General features: G+C 38.6%; 1 pseudogene across 1 annotated transcript; it reads right to left on the bottom strand.

The window, feature by feature from the left end:
- Positions 1-21,858: 21,858 nt before the first annotated feature.
- LOC116556651 lies at positions 21,859-22,852 on the bottom strand (annotated as a pseudogene). Its single transcript, XR_004271110.1, has one exon. The product of XR_004271110.1 is annotated as an importin subunit alpha-1 pseudogene (transcript).

Raw genomic sequence — 22,852 nt, forward strand, 5'->3', positions numbered from 1 at the left:
TTTCCTGATCAGTAAGCACATCAAGCAGCCAAACAACCAGGTAAGTTTAGAATAACAGACTTTCAGAACCAGAAGTTATCTTGGACCTGGTATAACCCGTCTCCTTCAGTTATTGAGGAAACTGGGGCCATGCAAAATATTACTTGGTGAAAGTTACTCCAAGTTGGGCTTAGTCTTTGCCTCTTGGATTCAGGTATAAATGGTTTGGTTATTTTGTAACTGAGTGATTGAGTCTTCTGACCTGCTGGGTCCTTGAATATCCAAATAAACTAACTTGAGTCTAGTTTTTCTTTCACTTCACCACGCATGGGCCTGCTCCAGTATTTTTAAGGGTTTCTGGCTGCTTCTGTGTCCTAATGGTGGACATTTGTTGCTCCACACCTGAACTCCCCATCACCACCCATTCTTGGTTGCTTCTCCAGGCTTCTTGCTTACCTATGTCCTCAAACCACTTTGTCTACGTTGGATGCACATAGTCTCCTCTCCTTTACTGTTAAGATGCAACTAACAAAAGTGCCATACTATGCAACAAAGTCTACCAAAGGTTAAAAAAAGTGGAGAGTAAAATTGCCACATAGTTCCAGAAATAATTTAAAACTGAACATCAACATCCTCTGGGTTTCCTCAGCTATAGCTTCTGGAGAAATATAGCTTATGGAGGAATCTCTTCTCAATTCCTTCCTCAGGCTTCAGCTTCTCAATGCATTGCCTCTCTCCTCTTCCCTCAGTTCTAAGACTTCATCTTCATCTCTCTAATGGTGCAAAGCAGGTAGCTCCATATTCCTCAAACTCCTGATCTGTGACTAGGTCCAGAGTTGTGACCTTTGCAGAATGCAAAGGCTCATGAAGTGTTTTCCTACACCAAAGAGAAGTTATTTTCCTTAATTCTATCTCCTAGCATACACACATAACTGCACTTTTTAAACATAGCACTACTTTTTCTTAGGTCATGGCCATGTTAAATAAAATCAAAATAGAACATCAAAATCTCAATACAGAAGCCTTCTGCTCAACTTTCAGAGCCATTGGTGGTTTAGAAATTAATTGTGCTCTCTGGTTACCTCTCCAACCCTTTACTTCTTTCACATCTTCACAGCTATTGCCATGGACCAGGCACTCCCACCTCACCCTTAACTGTGGCCACAGCCTTCTAAATGTTTCTCCCTGATACGTCTCTTTCTCGTCCATTCACCTGACCACTAAAGTTTTGTATTAAAAAATTAACACTTAATCATGACATATTCTCAATTAAGTATAACAGGGACCATCACCAGTTCTCAGAAGCATGTGTGGTCTCAACCAGTCACAATCTAGCCCCAACTTGGCATTTTATTTTCACATCCTTCTATCCTCCCAATGGCATCTTCTATTTTCACACCTTGGTATCTTATGATTATTATTTTAGAAAAAAGGTTTCATCATGTTGCCCAAGCTGGGCTCAGACTCCTTATCTCAAACAGTCAGCCTCCAGAATAGCTAGGACTACAGACATGTGCCACTGGCTACCTTGGTATCTTAAAACAGGCCTTTGCCTCTTTTGGGGATGTGACATATAACCTCCCTAAAAAACAAGGCCCAACTTATACATCACTTCTATGAAATCTTCTCTCTTAGTTCTCATAAACTTCAGTGTATGCCATTGGTTTTGCAGTTTCCACATTATGTAGTTAATGTAGATGTGTCTCCCCAAGTAGACTACAAAGTAAAAAAGGAACACCAGCCTTAGCTCATCTGGGCTTCCTAGTACCCAGCATTCTATTTAACTCTGAATAGGGGCTTGATAAATATTTATTTAATTAAATTCTATAGGCTTAGGGCTGCTTAACCATATCAAGAAATAAAGCATATTTAAGACCCTGCATAAAGCATTTTAAGTTCATTTCAACTTAAGTTTCTTCAAAATAACAAAGGAGAGAGCACCTGGATTTATTTCATTCCAAACTAGTGCCAAAAATGTTTGCTAGATAATATTGGGGAAATTGGCTCAATTTATGAAGAAAAATAATTTAGATCACTATACCAAATGATTATGCAAAAGTAACCTTAAAATGAATTAGAAATCCTGAAATGAAAATCATCCATCAAATTAGTAAAATGTAGTAAAAGTGTAAAATGGAAAACAAAGCGGTAATCAGAAGCAATGAAATAAAGTACATAAAGATAGATCTATCTTTAAAATAAGGCAAATAGTAAGAAACAGAATAAAATCTAGACTATAACAGTATTTATATAAGCTAAAAATCAGAAATATAAAGATAAAAACAACAATGAATGCTTTTTCAAGGGACCTTCTTATCAAAGCTACTTATTAACCATGTTACAGTGTATAAGCCCAAAGCAAGGTACAGAATGAAAAAGAAAATTAGTAAAGTAAAAAAAAAAGAAAGAAAGAAAGAAAAGAGATTACCCAACTAGATGGTAACAGCAGACCTGGAATGAGGATTTGTAATGGGCACACTCATATCTAAAGACCTGTATTGAACCTGTCAAGGTGGTGGAGTATGAGAGGAAAATAAGAGGGAAAAATAATGAAAATTTTAAATGGGTATTATAAGTGATGGTATGTTATGCACTGAGGAATATAAGTAACTCAGATGTGGATCTTAGGTTTAAATAATGAGATTAAAAGCCTAAATAAGGCGATACTCCAGATTGATTCCATAGAGCAACAGGATTGGGGTCTGTACAGCAGCAGAGTGTCTGTCTTCATGGTGTGATGTCTCTTCTGGCATCTGAGGATCCCTTGGGAAGGCAGTGATGGAGAACAGGCCAAGGGGCAGACAGAAAATCCTAATGCCTGCTCTGCCTGGAACTTGCTGTGGAGCCCAACAGGTCACTCCACTCCCCTGGGCCTGGTTTCCTTATCAGAAAGTCACAGATAACAATCCTGACATGTCACCAGGGAGGGCTGCAAGGGGAGCAAGCAGAAGGGCCTGCACCTCAGAAATTAACCCTTTCCTTCCGAATATGAAATCCATTAAACAAAGTGGGGACTCCAGCTCCCAGGTGGGCACTGATGCCTGCCTCCCATTGTTAGAAACCTGTAGCCACTGTGTGGGAATTAGGGAGGGAGAGTACAAAGGAAGAGAAATGGCCCACTGGATGAATCCACATAGCTGTTGTCTGGCAGCTTTTGTCTTTGGATCTGTTGCAGCTCTAGATCTTGTTGCTTTATGATACCAATTAGCCTGTTTATGCAGGACCAAAAACAACAGCAAGAGGTATATTTTTCTTAATGTAAAAATTCCTGACTTTGAGCTAAATATTAAAAAGTGGTGCTCTCTGTATTGGCAGATGTAGGGACAAGTTGCAAATGATTTGTTAATAGTTTGTTGTAAAGTGGGGTGTTTGTGTGTGTGTGTGTGTGTGTGTATTGTGATACAGCTCAACATTGTTCTCATGCCAAAAAAAAAAAAAAAAAAAAAAGCAAGGAGCAAGAGGTCTAGTTAGAGAATTAGAGAAGAAAAGTCACTTTATCTTGGACCTATTCAGCAGCTTTTTGAAACTTGAGTCATTGGTTTGTGGTTGTCCCATGGGAAGGGGCCAGGAAGTGATAAACACAATAAATGATGAAATCCAAATGGAAAAGCACTGTTCTTTTAGCTATTGGCTACATAAAGAGGAAGAGAGGATACAAATGTTTATCCTACGAACTTGCATGCAATACTTGGACAAATCAATTTCTAGGCTGAAAATGCAGTTATGTGGTGTTCTGTTCATTCTTTCTGTGCACAGCCTCATGATGCCACTTAATTTACACAGTCATGTTCCAACAGCAGAAAACATTTTTATATTGTAAAGCATCAGGAAAGGAACAGTAGATTGATATAAACTGAACTAGATAAATCTGACGGCTCTAGTACCATTGACGTCATTCCTTGCTTACTGTCAGCATAAGGAAATCTAAATCTCCAGTTCCCAGCCTACTCAGTTCAGCCCACCGATAAGATGTTACCCTAATCTGGAAGACAAGCATAGAAAGAATTCAGAATAGAAATAGAAGGACTGATCATCTTATTGGACTGTGAATATTTTATTATTATTAGAGATGTGTGCAATTTCTTTAAATATTATTCAGATCCTAAATTTTAATTAATAAAATAAGGATAATAATCCTATTGCTATCTTTGTTTAATGGCTCATCAAAAATGTGCTTTTTAATCTCATACTGTATACAAAAATCAACTCCAAATGGACTTAAACATGACACCAGAAACTATAAAACTACAAGAAGAAAACAGAGGAAATGTCCCACAGCATCTGCCTTGGCAAAGATTTTTTGAATAAGACTCCAAAAGCAGAAGCAACAAAAGCAAAAATAAACAAATTGGATTGTGATTGTATCAAATCAAAAAAGCTTCTGCATAACAAAGGAAACAATTAATAGAATGAAGAGACAACCCACAGTCTGGAAGAAAATATTTGCAAACTACACACCTGATAAGAGGTTAATATCCAAAATACCTAGGGAATACAAAACAACTCAATAGCAAGAAAGCAAATGACCCAATTAAAAACTGGACAAAGGATCTAAATAGACATGGCCCAAAAAAGATGTACAAATGGCCAACAGATATATGGAAAATGTTCAACATCACTGATCATCAGGGAAATGCAAGTTAAAACCACAATGATATATCCGCACACTTGTTAGAATGGCTATTATTAAAATAACAAAAAATAAGTGTTGACAAGGGTATGGAGAAAAAAGAACGCTTGTGCACTGCTGGTAGAAATGAAAAATAATACAGCCACTACAAAAAACTACATGCAAGTTCCTCAGAAAAGTAAAAATAGAATGACCATATGATCTAGTAATCTCACTTCTAATTCCAAAGGAATTGAAATCAGTATGTCAAAGGGATATCTGCACTTTCATGTTTGTTGCAGCACTATTCACAATAGCTGTGATATGGAAGCAACCAAGGTGTACATCATCAGATAAATGGATAAAGAAAATGTGGCATATATATGTAATAGAATGTCATACAGCCTTTAAAAAATAGTTAAATCCTATCATTCATTACATGAACCTGGACAACATTATGCTAAGTAAAATAAGCCAGGTGCAGAAAAACAAATACTGCATTATCTCACTTAAATGTGGAATCTAAAAAAGTCATAGAAGTAGAGATGGTTATAAGAGTCTGGAGGATGGAGGATGAGGAATGGGAAGATGTTGATCAAAGGGTACAAAGTTTCACTTAGGAGGAATAAGCTTTAGTGACCTACTGCACATAATGGTGACTTTAATAAATAAAAATGCATTGCATAGATCAAAATTGCTAAGAAAGTATATTTTAAATATTTTCACCACAAAATAGTATGTGACATGATGGATCTGCTAATAAGCCTAATTTAACAATTCCAACATTGTAAACATATGAAAACATCATATTTTACCCCATAAATACATACAATTATTATATTTCAGTTAAAAATAAAATTTAAAACACTGTATTTAAAAAATTGTTTTAAGAGACGAGGTTGCCCAGGCAAACTATGTTGCCCACGCAAATTCCTGGGCTCAAGTGATTCTCCCACGTCAGCCTCCTGAGTAGCTGGAACCACAGGCATGCACCAACAAAATTTAAAATGCTCGGCTCCAAAATTTAAAATGCTTTGCTCAAAACTTCTAAAAACTTTTCAAAAGAAATACACTCTTGAATATAAGAACAATATTTTTCTATAATATATGATATATGTAAGATATTAAACATTGATAAAATAGCTAGCATTTATTGAGTACCTATGAAGTAGTAAGTCAATGGGTTTATTCATCTGTTTCCTCAATCTAAGAAACATTAAATGAGCAAGGCAATTTGATTTTCTTCTTCTTTTTTTTTAATCTCTGAACTTTTCATTGGCCTCCTTCTCCCCAAAGGGTCCCCTGCTTCTGCTGGCTTCATGTCTCAGAACTTTGGTGTCATTGGTCTCAGACACCCCTTTGCCATCCACTATCCGGCAGGCGGTGGTCTTTTGGATGGTTTGCATGGAGTTGCTGCTGTCCACAGCATCACCAAGATTGAAGTCCTCGCCATTTTCCAGCAGGCAGCAGCAGGTGGTGATCTCATCCTCCAGCTTGACCTTGATATTTAGCAGGGCCTTGTACTCCTGGGCCTGGTGCTGTCCCTCTGCCCACGTCTGTGCCAGCTCTGACTCCAGGTACAGCAGGATCCTGTTGAGCTGCTCCATCTGCAGGGCATAACAGACCTCCATCTCCCTCAGGCTATTCTCCAAGCTGGACTTCAGATTTCTCATGGAGTCCAGCTCAATCACCAAGGACTGGACTGTACGTCTCAGTTCCATGAGCGCCGTCTCAGCAGCCCCAACATCAGTGGACTGCTTGGTGACCACTGTGATGCTTTCCTCAATCTGCTGAGACCAGTACTTGTCCAGCTTCTCTCGGTTCTTCAGAGGCAGCTCATGATATTGGGCCCAGGTGTCTGCCATGATCTTGGCAAGGTGCTGAGATTTGGGGACATCTACTTCCACGGTCAACCCAGAGCTGGCAATCTGGGTGTGTAGGCCTTTTACTTCCTGTTCATGGTTCTTCATGAAGAGCAGCTCCCCCTTCAGAGCCTCGATCTCTGTCTCCAGCTGCAGCCAAATGACACTGGCATCATCGATGACCTTGCAGAGCCCATGGATGTCACTCTCCATAGACTGGCGCATGGCCAGCTCTGTCTCATATTTGACTCTAAAGTCATCATCAGCAAGATGGGCATTGTCCACAGTGTTTGCAAAGATCTGAGCCCTCAGGTCCTCAATGGTCTTGAAGTAATGGCTCCAGTGTCTGACCTGGGGTCCCTTCTTCTCCAGCTGCTACCAGATTTTGCTCTCCAGCTTCTGGTTCTCCATCTCCAGGCTCCTCACTCAGTCCAGGTAGGAGGCCAGGCAGTTGTTAGGCTTTGCATGGTCTCCTTCTCGTTCCAGATGCCTCCCATTCTTGCCAGACCCCTGGCCATCCACGTGGCCAGGCCCTGGGACCCCATGCTGCCGTAGAAGCTGTTGGAGCAGGACAGGGACATCTGGGAACCAGAGTCCCCGGTGACTGCATAGACACTGGCCGCACTTCTGACCAGCCAGGCACCGTAGCTGGGCACCTGGATAGAGCCCAGGAACCGGTAGTTTGTGGAGAAGGTGGAGTGAGTGGTGAAGCTCATGCTGTCTGGGGAGGAGAGTGAGAGAACAGGACTCCGGCTTTGCCGACAACCTGACTTTATTTTTACAATCTGCCAGCTGAGTGAGGTCTCCAACATAACTGCCTACAGAGGTGGTGCCCCTCTTAGCCTCATGCTTTCATTGCTTAAATATATGAAAGCCCTCTATCCAAAGAGTTTCCAATGCCATTTGAAAAGGAAATAATGCTTGTTTCTTTACTTTAAAGCTACACATTATTTTCATGTAAAATACATCATCTTCCTTATCAGGGTCAATTCAAGAGGTTTTTATCAGAGTCAAAAAATTAAACACATTCTCAAGAGAATTATCACTGTGGCAGTAAGCGTAATTCTGCAACAGGGTTACCATAATTTTAATGCTCCCAAGTTTTTGTTGAAGGGAAAATTTGTTCTTCTTTTATGGAAATAGGTTCTGGTGAGATTGCATTAAAAAATACCAACCACAAACCACAGTGCTTTACAAGATAGATTTTTTACTCCCTACCTGCCCTCCTCACTCTTATTTGGGGTTTGTATTGGTTCATTCTCACAGTGCTATGAAGAACTGCCTGAGACTGTGTAGTTTATAAAGAAAAGAGGTTTAATTGACTCACAGTTGCATAGGCTGTACAGGAGGCATGGCTGGGAGGGCCTAGGGAAACTTACAATCATGACAGAAGGCCAAAGGGAAGCAAGCATGTCTACACATGGTGGCAGGAGAGAGAAAGTGAAGTGGGAAGTGCTACACACTGTTAAACAACCAGATCTCATGAGAATGCAACTCACTATCACCAGAACAGCAAAGGGAAAATTCACTACCATGATTTAATCACCTCCTAGCAGGCTCCTCCTCCAACATGTTGGGATTACAATTTAACATGAGATTTGGGTGGTGGAGACACAGAGCCAAACCATATCAGGGTTCTTATTTTCCATTTCACTGAAAACAACAGAAGACTTTGTCTTTATCATTTCAGCACTATACCTATGCTATGCACTCTCCCTTCCAGTCTTTCCTTCTGGAAGAGCTATTCACACTCCAGTCCAGTGGTTCTCATTATCTTTTAAATCTCTGTGCATCTGTAGCTATCTGTCTTTATATTCCTAATGGTATTGACATTTTGTTTTCTTCTTCTATATTTTATGAGTTTTGTCAGTTGCTTGTCACTACTGTTAGTCTTTTAAAGTAAATAACTTGGCTTTTATTTTGATCTGCTTTTTTATATACTTTCATTTATGTTCTTAACTTTATTGTTCTCATTCTTCTACATTCTTTAAGTGTATATTCAGTGTTTCTTTTCTGACATCTTAATGTGGAAGTTTAATTTATTTTTAGCCTTCTTTTCTAATATAAGCATTTGAGTCTATAAACTTCCTGTCAAATATGGTTTGGCTGTGTCCCTACCCATATCTCATCTTGAATTGTAGCTCCTCTAATTCTCACATGTCATGGGAGGGACCCAGTGGAAGATAATTGAATCATGGGGGCAGGTTTTCCCGTGCTCTTCTCATGCTGGTGAATAAGTCTCATGAGATCTGATGGTTTTACAAATGAGAGTTCCCTGCACATGCTCTCTCTATTGCCTGCCACCATATAAGATGCGCCTTTGCTCCTCCTTCACTTTCTGCCATGATTGTGAGGCCTCCCCAGCCATGTGGAACTGTGAGTCCATTAAACTTCTTTTTCTTTATAAATTACTCAGTCTCAGGTATGTCTTTATTAGCAGGGTAAGAACAGAACAGACTGATGCAACCACTTTAGTTGTACCCTCAAAATTTGATTGTAGCATTTTTAAATTTTTAGAGACAGGGTCTCACTATGTTTTTGCCCAGGCTGGCCTCAAAATTCTGGACTCAGGCGATCTTCCTGCCTCAGCCTCCCAAGTAGCTGGGACTACAGGCATGTGCCACCCTGCCCAGCATTATTTTAAATATTTTTAAAGTATAAGTGTTTTCTAATTTCCATTGTTATCTCTTATGCGAACTACAAATTTTTTAATTTGCTTTTTTTTAATCTCCAAAAATGTGAGGTACATTTTGTTTTCTATTGTCTTGTTTGTTCTTGTTTTCTAGTGTAGTTGTGATTAGAGGGGATGAACTGTATGGTAATGGTTTTTTTGACATTTTTGAGATGATTTTAGGTTCCACTACATAGTCAGATTTTGTAAAGTTCCAGGTATGTTTGAAAAATATATTATGTATTCTCCAGTTGTTTTGTGTAATGTGTGTGCACATACACACAGCTAAAACTCTTAGTAATATATTTGTATATTACTCTTAGTGATATATTTTGCCCTAAGGTCCATTTTGTCTAATAGTACCACAAATATACCAACTGTCTTTTGATTAACATTTATCTGGTATGACTTTTCCAGTCATTTCACTTTCAACATTTCTGTGCTCCTTTGTTTCAGATATGTTTCTTGTCAACAATACAATTTACAAGAAGTTTTTGTTAAAAAACATTCAGGCTATGATCATTGCTTTTGAACTAGAGAGTTTTGTTGCAATTGTTGTGATTACAAAACCGCTTGGTTTCATTTTTTCCAACTTATTTTATGTTTTGCCTTAGTTCCAGTTTTTGTTTTTCTTTTCTCTCTTCCCTCTTCTTTATTCCTGCCGTCCTTTGGATTGTTTAAGATTCCTCCCTATTTTATTTTTCTCCTCTCCTAGGGTCTGATGCCTGTTTCTGCCAGATTGCTGGGCACTGCCCTGCAGTGTGATGAGGCATTAGGGATCTACACATATATGCCACTGTTTCTTTCCTTGAGTTTTCCCCCAGCAGGTCTGGGATATGTCTGATTGAACAGTTGCTCTTATCTGCATAACAGTTATTCTAGGTAGTTGGAGAAATATCTGACTTCAATTTGTTTTCATTCAGATGGATAAGTATTCCCAATCTAGTCTTTTTTTTGAGGATATTACAAGTGCCACAAATGCTGTCTGCTAGTATATTTCCTAGACTTTTCAATAGGCAAAGTCTATTTTATATTAGTAGTCTCATTAAACTGATGAAGCAAAAGTATTTGCTAATTGTATAGACTCAGTAAATGTTGATTGCTTTCATGGGGTACAGAAGAGACTTTGGAAAGAGGACAGGAGAGATGAGAGATGGATTTTAAAGAGGCGGATTTTAAAGAGGCAGATTTTAAAGATGAATTTTTCATTAAAGCATAAAACTTAGAGATTTTTTTCTACAAATAACTGCAATAATTGCAGATCAGATACTGATATTATTCAATTACAGGATTTCTGTAGGATGAGAGCTCACTAACTCATACTTTTTTGTATGTCTGCAGAGCTAGTCTAAACATACTGTAGCCCTATGCTCTCTTATTTTCGAAGTCTCTCTTCCACATTATATAAAACATATTAGGCTGGGCACGGTGGCTCACGCCTGTAATCCCAACACTTTGGGAGGCTGAGGTGGGTGGATCACCTGAGGTCAGAAGTTTGAGACCAGCCTGGCAAACATATGAAACCCCATCTCTACTAAAAATACAAAATTAGCCAGGTGTTGTGGCATGTGCCTGTGGTCCCAGCTACTTGGGATGCTGAGCAGGAGAATCACTTGAACCCGTGAGGCAGAGGTTGCAGTGAGCCAAGATTGTACCACTGCACTCTAGCCTGGGTGACAGAGTGAGACCTCATCTCAAATAAGTAAATAAATAAAAACATATTAAAACAAACCATTATCCCACAGGAAATATAATTCATTATTGTAAAAAAAAATAGTTCAGGATTTTACAATTGTGTTTTATGATATTTGGCTATAAGTAACTTTTGACTTTTGAGTTGGTTATAATTTCTCAGCAGTCACTACACATACACACCAGCTCTCACAAAGTGAGAAAATATAACTTACATATGGTTTTAAATGTATTGAAATGTTTATAGATACTAAATTTATTAATTAGGGATGTTGACATAATGTTAGATTTTCTATACATTACTTAAATATTTATTTATTTCTATTTTACAGTTCTCACTTTGTATTTTTGAGCCCATAAATTTGATTTCAAGTCTTGAAGATTTTTGAGTCCCTGAAAAGCATCAAAGCCTTGATCAGATGCTCATAGTGCTTAATGGGCATCTCCTACCTCCATCTCCTGCCTCCTCTGATCCTGCATCAGGAATATGACCAATCACTTTTATAACCTTAGGAACAATTTGTCATGTCTGCACATCATCTCTGGAAATGTCTTTTTTGTAGGGGCAGGGGGCTCATACCATCCCTAGGGCACAGAAGTAATTATGTTGATAATTACTTAATATTTTGGTTTATAGCCTCTAGTAGACTGAAGTTCCCATGTATATTGACTGACTGATTCATAAAATTGGTGGAAATGTCAATATGGCCTCAAATAATTGAAATCTGATTTTATTATTGACCTCTAACACTATGAGATATTAATTTTGTTTCTCTTCACCATTTCCATAGAATGTTCAACTTTCTTACAAAATAAATATGTTTGTCTTTTTTGTTATGAATTATTATTTGTGCAATAATTTTATTAGACATCCACTAATTTATTTGCCATTAAATACATTATTGTAATATGCATGATTTCTTAAAATAGAAGCTAGAGTTATTTTTACTCAAATAATTCCTTCTTAGAAGCACCATTTACAAAAGTCTATTTTAGGCATGCCGTTTGAACTTAATTTTGATCTGTGTATCACTAGTCTTCTATTTATAGCCAGTGGATTCACATTCCCACATTCCCTTTGACCTATTATTCTTGACATTTAATTCCTTCACTGAGAGCTAATTTGAATATAAATTAAAGTATTTAATTTGAGCTGAAATTACTTAAGTGAGTGACATGCTCTGTGTTCAGTAAGAATCTGAGCATTTTTTAAATTGAAAGCTGACTTTATTAACTCATAATTATACTTTGTGTATTAATAAATATCATATTGGTCTTGTGTGATATATAAGAGCTGAGAAAAGCAATTGCTTTATTGGGGCAGCTAGGTAAACCTTCAAAGGGTTACCAAGTATCTTCTGAGTATGTATGAAAAGATAAGGTATCATAAGATGATACCTTATCTTTTCATACATAGAAAAGATCAGAGGAAAGTTATATAGAAGTTATTTAACAAAGATAGGAGAAACCTAGATAGAGCAGTCTCTGCTAGCTGACTATTCAGTACAGTTTCCCAGTCTGTCTTGGAGTGTAGATTGGCCATGTGACACTAAGATGATCAGTATGACATAAGCCAAAGATTTCAGGAGGTTCTGAGAGAGCTTTTGCTCTACTGATAGAAGCAAACAGCTGGTATGGGCTGTCTCTTCTCACTACCTTGAATGTGAACATGAAGTCTGAAACTGTAGGATCAAGTTTTATGGCCATTCACCAACAAGCCTGAAGGAAAAGCAAGAGTATCACAGTCATGCTAGGCTTGATATCATGGTGCCACAAAACCAATGCTAGCAGCCGTCTACCTCCTCTAGATTCTTAATGCATGAGAACAAATAGTGATAAGACACTGTTAGCTGGTATTCTGTTACATGCAGCTGAATGCATTCCTAATACCACATTTGTGAAATTTCCTTCTACAACATTGCCACTCAAAGTATGGTCCTTGAACCAGCAGCTTCAATGTCACCTGGAACCTTGTTCGAAATGCAGAATCTGAGGCCTAACCTTAGAATCCCTGAATCAGAAAAATTGACATTTCAATGAGATCCCCAAGTGATTTGCATGTATGTTAAAATTTGAAAATCATAGCTCTAAAACATTATGGAAACAGAGAAAAATATACTATATGTACACATATATAGAATAACAGTAATTTTCCAAACATGCAGTTATAGGAAAAAAGGGGGAAACAGGGGACTCAATTTCAAGCATTTGTTTGTATATCACCTATATGGCAGGCATTTATACATATATGTATTAATTGTAGTTTATGTTCATTATTTCCTTTAAACCTCAGATATGAAGAATTTACTTTGTCCACCAAGTACACTGTATAGGTGAGGAAGTGCAGCTTTAAAACATGAAGTGATTCCCAGAGCCATTCAAACAGAGCTGCTTTTCAAACCCAGGTCTTGCTGACTTCAAAGCCCACCTCTTTCTGGTCTGTTACAAGGACTTTCTAACTACATGTTGAAAGAAGGTGGAAAGTGAATACGACTTTTGAAGGGAAGGATGGTATGCTTAATGGTGAAGGACCAAGAGAACAAACTGCTAAAGTCTATATCTCTGGGAAGAATTTAAGAGATTAGGGAGATCAAAGTCCCAGTGGGGGTGGGAAGAGAACAAGATGGGAAAATATGGGGGAGAAGGGAGTTTACATTTTGAATGGCAAATTACAGGCACATACCTAATTCAGATGAAAAACTAAAGCTGTTAAGGATAAAGAAGCAACCAATAACATTATGAAATTGGCTTGCTTCAGAAATCCGCAGCCAGAACTATAAACTCACAGAGTTGTTTTCTGGCATGAAGTCTGGGAGATCATTTCTTATCTGAAACACTCATTTTTGTTCACATTCGTAGGCAGTTCTGCTGACTGTTGTTGGCTTAGCATAGCACATCTGGTCAGGGGGCCTCAATTGGACAAATCTGAACTGCTTGAAATGGTGTTGATTCACATAACCTGTGAAAACATGAACCCAAATTAACAAGCATTAGAGCATACCTATATTTTTCCTTTATTTAAGAATGATTATGTTCAGTGGAAGTGATTGTGAGGGAACATCTGGGTCCAGTTGTAGTGGACAGTCACCGACACTGTATGGATCAAGGGCAGACCCAACATTACCTGCCTTTTTCTGAAAAACCTGGCTCCTTCAGCAACCTCATCATTAGCAAAAGCCAAAAGAGAAACCTCCTGACCTACACTAAGTAGGTATTAACTTGTCTCGGACTTCTCACTTTTCTATTTGAATCAAAAGTCTCCATTCTTAGAGATCCCCCTAATTAATTTAGAAAACTAAGTTGAAGAATTGTCCCCAGAAAAGTGCCACTCAATAAATGTTTTATAAAAGTAAGAAGAGGAGAGGAGGCCAAAAGCCTATTCTTTCCCTTAGTGCATGAGTGTTTATTAAGCAAAAAGCAATGTAACTTTCTAAATCTTTGTTTTGATAGTGACATTTCCTTGCTTTAAAAAAATGATCAGGCCAGGCACGGTGGCTCATGGCTGTAATCCCAGCACTTTGGGAGGCCGAGGCAGGCAGATCATTTGAGGTCAAAAGTTTGAGACCAGCCTAGCCAACATGGTGAAACCCCATCTCTACTAAAATTCCAAAAATTAGCTGAGTGCAGTGGCACAAGCCTGTAGTCCAAGCTACTTGGGAGGCTGAGGCAGGAGAATTGCTTGAACCCAGAAGGCAGAGGTTGCAGTAAGCCAGTTAGCACCACTGCACTCCAGCCTGGGTGACAGAGTGAGACTCCATCTCAAATAAATAAATAATCAAAATTTGTCCCTAGCCCCAGTCATCCTCTTTCTCTTGATCTTATTTCATTATTTTTACAATTGTTATTATCTTGAATGATCTTATTTATTTATTTATTTATTTGAGACAGGATCTTGTTCTGTTGCCCAGTCTGTAATGCATTGGCATGATCTCAGTTCACTGCATCCTCTACCTCCTAGGTTCGAGGGGTCCTCTCACCTTAGCCTCCTGAGTAGCCAGGACTAGAGGCATGTGCTCCCACACTAGGCAATATTTTTTAATTTTTTCATAGAGATGGGGTCTCATTATATTGCCCAGGCTCGTCTTCAACTCCTGGGCTCAAGCAATCCTCCCTCCTTGGCCTCCCAAAGTGCTTGGATTACAGGTGTGAATCACCACACCCAGCCTGAATGATCTTGTTAATTTGTTTTTTGGTTTATTTTGTCTCCCTCCCTCCTACAGTGAAGGTTCCAGAGCAGCAGGGACATTGAGCATCTTAATCATCACTGAATTATCAGTTCCTGGGACTGTGCTTGACACTCCATAAACACCTGGTGATGAATCAATTATCCAACAGAGAGAAGATAAACTCCAAATTCTTACTCATTCTCACATACAACACCTTCTATGGGCTGAATCCAACTTCAGTTTTCCAGGCTTGCTAGTCCTCTCCTTTAGTTTTTAATGCCAGCCACATTCACCTTGCCATTGACTCTAAATAGGGGGACTTCTTCGCCATTAAGGTTTCTTAGTGAGTACTGATCTTCTTCCCCTCTGCCCACCCAAATGCTGTCCCATGGCCTCTTGAGGTCTTTCCCTCTCTGTGAAGCCACACAAATTACTCTGTCCATGTGCACCTTGTTCTCTGCACCCCTTTGGTGTCTGGAGACCCTATGTACCCAGCAATCAACTATGATGTGCCTGCATTCTCCTTCTCTCATATTGCTTTATTTCATATTATAGATTCGTTATGTACATTTTCATGAGTTTCTACATACGATATATACTAAGCAACCAATTTTTTTTCCCATTTATTTATTTTATGGCATTTTAGGTTTTGGGGTACATGTGAAGAACATGCAAGATTGTTGCATAGGTACACACGTGGCAGTGTGATTTGCTGCCTCCCTCCCCATCACCTACATCTGGCATCTCTCCCCTTGCTATCTCTCCCCACCGTCCCTCCCCTACTTCCCCCAGCTGACCCCAGTGTGTAGTGCTCCGCTCCCTGTGAACCTAAGCAACCATTTTTATTTTGCCTTTGCTTTTCAAATAACAAGTTGCACAGGAATTTTCATATAATAGACTTTTAAAAGACACTAATGGAATAACAGATAGAATTAACTAATTGACACCTAGATGGTACAATGATAAAATCCTGAAGAGGAAGTACCCTGTGAGCTGGAGAACAACCTTAAGAGAGCAATAAAACAGGAATTGTCTTATGATTGGTGTTGCCCTGTAGACCAGGGAAAGAAAATAGATTTACTTTCAAGGGGCAAGTTGAAGAATAAACACTTCTCAAAAACAACTCCCCGTGCCATGAATGGAAAAGTAGCAAAATTAATTTCCTTGAAAAATCATGCTTGATTTTTAAATGGGATAATTTTGATATTTTACAATATCACCAGGCATATTTTCCTTTTTGATTATTTATTTATTTATCAGGAGGGAGTCTCCTTCTGTCCCCTAGGCTGGAGTGCAGTGGCACAATCTTGGCTCACTGCAACCTCTGCCTCCCAGGTTCAAGTGATTCTCCTGCTTCAGCCTCCCAAGTAGCTGGGATTACAGGCATCCACCACCACACTCAGCTAATTTTTGTATTTTCAGTAGAGATGGGGTTTCACCATGTGAGCCAAGCTGGTCTCAAACTCTGGACCTCAGGTGATCTGCCCGCCTTGGCCTCCCAAAGTGCTAGGATTACAGGCATGAGCCGCTGTACCTAGCCAGACATTTTAAGTCATACATGATATGTTTGGCCCTCAAGACTTCCCAGTGTATAATACATGCAAAGCAATGAACAGACACAGGATTGGCAAAGATTCACCTATTATGTCATCTCCCTCACTGTCTCACTGGGAAATGTATTTTATTACAGATAACAATCTTAGAAACCAGTTTTAGCTTGGGCAAATCAATAGCTACCTAAAAAAAAAAATCTTAACTGTTCTTCCTGGAATATTGTTTAATTTAATACTAGTCCCCACATTTTGTCCTTTTCTGCATAGCAAAATAGAATTTCTAAGTGTATAAATGATACAAAGTCAGTACTTTTTATAAGATGACTAGAAAGAGACTCATGCTGATTTATAATATCTTGGGTCATTTTCAAAAGTTGATGTGTATATCTCAACCTCACTACAATGCATGAATGCATGAAAAACTGTCCCCCTGGTTTAAAACATCCGGAATTTGTTCAGAATTCCGTTCTTTTGCATTTGCTGAGGAGTGATTTACTTCCAATTATGTGGTCAATTTTAGAGTAAGTGCGATGTGGTGCTGAGAAGAATGTATATTCTGTGGATTTGGGGTGGAGAGTTCTGTAGATGTCTACTAGGTCTGCTTGGTCCATATCTGCATTCAAGTCCTGGATATCCTTGTTGATTTTCTGTCTCATTGATCTGTCTAATGTTGACAATGGAGTGCTAAAGTCTCCCACTATTATTGTGTGGGAGTCTACATCTCTCTGTAGGTCTTTAAGAACTTGCTTTATTCAGTCTATCATCGATAGGCATTTAGGTTGGTTCCAAGTCTTTGCTCATTGTAAATAGTGCTGCAATGAACATTTGTGTGCATGTGTCCTTATAATAAAATGATTTATAATCATTTGGATATATACCCAGTAATGGAATTGCTGGGTCAAATGGAATTTCTATTTCTAGGTCCTTGAGGAATTGCCACACTGTCTTCCACAATGACTGAACTAATTTACACTCCCACCAACAGTGTAAAAGTGTTCCTATTTCTCCACATCCTCTCCAGCATCTGTTGTCTCCAGATTTTTTAATGATCGCCATTCTAACTGGTGTGAGATGGTATCTCAAGGTAGTTTTGATTTGCATTTCTCTAATGACCAGTGATGATGAGCATTTTTTCATGTTTGTTGGCCACATATATGTCTTCTTTTGTAAAGTGGCTGTTCATATCCTTGGCCCACTTTTGAATGGGCTTGTTTGTTTTTTTTTCTTGTAAATCTGTTTTACTTCTTTGTAGATTCTGGATATTAGCCCTTTGTCAGATGGGTGGTTTGCAAAAATCTTTTCCCACTCTGTTGGTTGCTGATTCACTCTAATGATTGTTCCTTTTGCTGTGCAGAAGCTCTGGAGTTTGATTAGGTCCCATTTGTCTATTTTGGCTTTTGTTGCCAATGCTTTTGGTGTTTTAGTCATGAAGTCCCTGCCTATGCCTATGTCCTGAATGGTTTTGCCCAGATCTTCCTCTAGGGTTTTTATGGTGTTAGGTCTTATGTTTAAGTCTTTAATCCATCTGGGGTTAATTTTAGTGTAAGGTGTCAGGAAGGGATCCAGTTTCTGCTTTCTGCACATGGCTAGCCAGTTTTCCCAACACCATTTATTAAACAAGGAATCCTTTCCCCATTGCTTGTTTTGTCAGGTTTGTCAAAGAGCAGATGGTTGTAGATGTGTGGCATTGCCTCCGAGGCCTCTGTTCTGTTCCATTGGTCTATATCTCTGTTTTGGTACCAGTACCATGCTGTTTTGATTACTGTAGCCTTGTAGTATAGTTTGAAGTCAGGTAGCATGATGCCTCCGGCTTTGTTCTTTTTGTTTAGAATTGACTTGGCTATGTGGGCTCTCTTTTGGTTCTATATGAAGTTTAAGGTATTTTTTTCCAGGTATTTTTAAGGTATTTCTTCTGTGAAGAAGGTCATTGGTAGCTTGATGGGGATAGCATTGAATCTATAAATTACTTTGGGGAGTATGGCCATTTTCACGATACTGATTCTTCCTAATCATGAGCATGGAATGTTTCTCCATCTGTTTGTGTCCTCTCTTATTTCGTTGGGCAGTGGTTTGTAGTTCTCCCTGAAGAGGTCCTTTACATTGTTAGTTGTATTCCTAGGTATTTTATTCTTTTTGTAGCAATTGTGAATGGCAGTTCGTTTTTAATATGGCTCTCTTTAAGTCTGTTATTGGTGTATAGGAGTGCTTGTGATTTTTGCACATTGAGTTTGTATTCTGAGACTTTGCTGAAGTTGCTTACCAGTTTCAGGAGATTTTGGGCTGAGATGATGCACCATGGAATGCTATGCAGCTATAAAAAACGATAAGTTCATGTCCTTTGTAGGGACATGGATGAACCTGGAAACCATCATTCTCAGCAAACTGACACAAGAACAGAAAATCAAACACCACATGTTCTCACTCATAGGTGGATGTTGAACAATGAAAACACATGGCCACAGGGAGGGGAGCATCACACACTGGAGTCTCTGGGGGAAAACTAGGGGAGGAACAGCAGGAGGTGGGGAGTTGGAGAGGGATAACATGGAGAGAAATGCCAGATATAGGTAATGGGGAGGAAGGCAACAAACCACATTGCCATGTATGTACCTATGCAACAACCTTGCATGTCCTTCACATGTACCCCAAAACCTAAAGTGCAATCACTTGCTTTATATATCTGGGTGCTCCTGTATTTGATGTATATATATTTAGGATAGTTAGCTCTTCTTGTTGCATTCATCCTTTTACCATTATGCAATGCTCTTCTTTGTCTCTTTTGATCTTTGTTGGTTTAAAGTTCATTTTATCAGAGACTAGGATTGTAACCCCTGCTTTATTTTTTGCTCTCCATTTGCTTGGTAAATCTTCTTCCATCCCTTTATTTTGAGCCAATGTGTGTCTTTGCATATGAGATGGGTCTCCTGAATATAGCACACTGATGGCTCTTGACTTCTCTCAGACCACAGTACAATCAGATTACAACTCAGGATTAAGAAACTCACCCAAAACCACACAATTGAATGGAAACTGAACCACTTGCTCCTGAAAGACATCTAGATAAACAATGAAATGAAGGCAAAAATAAAGATGTTCTTCAAAACCAATGAGAATGAAGACACAATGTACCAGAATCTCTGGGACACCTTTAAAGCAGTGTCTAGAGGGAAATTTATAGCAATAAATGTTTATTGAAAAGATCAACAAAATAGACAGACTGCTAGCAAGACTAACAAAAAAGAAGAGAGAAGAATCAAAGAGATGCAATAAAAATGATAAAGGGGATATCACCACTGATGCCACAGAAATACAAGCTACCATCAGAGATTACTACAAACAACTCTATGCATATAAACCAGTAAACCTGGAAGAAATGGATAAATTCCTGGACCCTTACACCCTCTGAGATGAAACCAAGAAGAAGTTGAATCCCTGAATAGACCAGTAACAAGGTCTGAAGTTGAAACAGCAATTAATAACCTACCAACCAAAAAAAAGTCCAGGTCCAGATGAGTTTATAGCAGAATTCTACCAGAGGTACAAAGAGGAGCTGGTACCATTTCTTCTGAAACTATTCCAAACAATACAAAAAGAGGGAATCCTCCTTAACTCATTTTATGAGACCAACATCATCCTGATACCAAAACCTGGCAGAGACACAATTAAAAAATAAAACTTCAGGCCAATATCCATAATGAATATTGATGCAAAAATCTTCAACAAAATACTGGCAAACTGAACACAACCGCACATCAAAAAGCTTATCCATCATGATCAAGTAGGCTGCATCTGAGGGATGCAAGGCTGGTTTAATATATGCAAATCAATAAATGTAATCCATTACATAAACAGAACCCAAGACAAAAACCACATGATCATCTCAATAAATGCAGAAAAGGCCTTCGACAAAATTCAACAGCCCTTTATGCTAAAAACTCTCAATAAAGTTGGTATCAATGGAACATATCTCAAAATAATAAAAGCTATTTACAGCAAACCCACAGCCAATATCATACTGAACGGGCAAAAACTGGAAACATTCCCTTTGAAAATGGGCACTAGACAAGGATATCCTCTCTCACCACTTCTATTCAATATAGTACTGGAAGTTCTAGCCAGAGCAATCAGGCAAGAAAAAGAAATAAAGGGTATTCAGTTAGGAAAATGGGAATTCAAATTGTCTCTATTTGCAAATGACATGATTGTATATTTAGAAGACCCCATTGTCTCAACCCAAAATCTCCTTAAGCTGAGAAGCAACTTCAGCAAAGTCTCAGAATACAAAATCAATGTGCAAAAATCACAAGCATTCCTGTACACCAATAACTGACTTAAAGAGAGCCAAATCAAGAAGGAATTCCCATTCACAATTGCTACAAAAAGAATAAAATATCTAAGAATACAACTGACAAAGGATGTGAAGGACTTTTTCAAAAAGAACTACAAACCACTGCTCAAGGAAACAAGAGAGGACCCAAACAGAAAAACATTCCATGCTCCTGGTTAGGAAGAATTAATATTGTGAAAATGGCCATACTGCCCAAAGTAATTTATAGATTCAATGCTATCCCCATCAAGCTACCATTGACCTTCTTCACAGAATCGGAAAAAAACCACTTTAAAATTCGTATGGAACCAAAAGAGAGCTCGCATAGCCAAGACAATCCTAAGCAAAATGAACAAAGTTGGAGGCATCACGCTACCTGACTTCAAACTATACACAAGACTACAGTAATCAAAACAGCATGGTACTGGTACCAAAACAGAGATATAGACTAATGGAACAGAACAGAGGCTTCAGAAGTAATGCCACACATCTACAACCATCTGATCTTTGACAAACCTGACAAAACAAGCAATGGGGAAAGGATTCCCTGTTTAATAAGTGGCGTTGGGAAAATTGGCTAGCCATGTGCAGAAAGCTGAAACTGGACCCCTTCCTTACTCCTTACACTAAAATTAACTCCAGATGGATTAAAGATCTAAACATAAAACCTAACATCATAAAATCCCTAGAAGAAAACCTAGGCAAAACCATTCAGGATATAGGCATAGGCAAGGACTTCATGACTAAAACACCAAAAGCAATGGCAACAAAAGCCAAAATAGACAAATGGGATCTAATTAAACCCCAGAGCTTCTGCACAGCAAAAGAAACAATCATCAGAGTGAATCAACAACCAACAGAATGGGAAAAAAATTTTGCAATCTACCCATCTGACAAAGAGCTAATATCCAGAATCTACAAAGAACTAAAGCAGATTTACAAGAAAAAAACAAACAAACTCATTTAAAAGTGGGCCAAAGATATGAACAAACACTTTTCTTTTTTTTTTTTTTTTTGAAGTAAAGGGTGGGTTTTAATGTTTATTTACAGGAGGCTGCAAGATATGAAATTCCACATAGAAATAAGAAACGTAGCCAGAGGACAAGCTTCATACAGTATGTACAGTTGGAACTGTTCAAGTATAGTTTCAGCGTAAAAAGTGCTACAATAACAAACCACATTTAGAAAGAGTTCTTCGTAGAGAAACAGGAAGACAAAATACCAAACATAGTACACAACAGATTTATACCTCAGCTACATGATCTAAAAGTTAAAGGTCCCAGGAGTCCCATCCTGAACTTGGAAGGTATAGCCTTCAGAGGTAGTTTCTGGCACAACATTTTGATCTTCCTCTTCCTCTACAGAGAAATACTTCTCAATTAAGTTTAATGAAGCTTTATACACAGACTCATTTTCATGGTTTTGCAGAGCTTCAATTTTGTCTAAGCCTCCACATTCTTCAATAATTATACTAAGTTTCTCAGTTTCACCTAGTTTCTCAGCAGCCTGAAAGATATTTGAAATGGCATCCAGGATAACTAGAATAATCTTGGTATCTTTTGCAGTTAAGAGGTTCATCAACGGTTCTATTACGCCACAATGAACAAGGTACACAATCTGTTCAACTGTTCCACCACTGGTATAGTTGGTCACAGCCCATACAGCTTCCTTTTGTGTCTTAAAATCTGCCTTAGAAAGAACACTGACAAGGAATGGGACTAATCCATGATTCACAACTTGCTGTATCTGGTCCTGACGGCCAGCTGTGATGTTTGACATTGTCCATGTAGCTTCCTTCTGAATGTTAGTTTTGGGGTTGGTGAGCAGGCTGGGAAAGACGGCAAGCACTCCTGCATCGATCACAACTTGAATCTGTTCATCTGTACCAGTGACAATATTCCCTATGGCTCGTAGTGCAGGAGTCACAATTGGCAATTCAGAAGCTCCTAGAAGCTTCACAAGTTGGGGAACAACTCCTGTTTTCACGACCATG

Source organism: Sapajus apella, unplaced genomic scaffold, assembly GCF_009761245.1.
Source record: "Sapajus apella isolate SASKATOON/1434 unplaced genomic scaffold, GSC_monkey_1.0 scaffold17, whole genome shotgun sequence".
Classification (NCBI taxonomy): domain Eukaryota; kingdom Metazoa; phylum Chordata; class Mammalia; order Primates; family Cebidae; genus Sapajus; species Sapajus apella.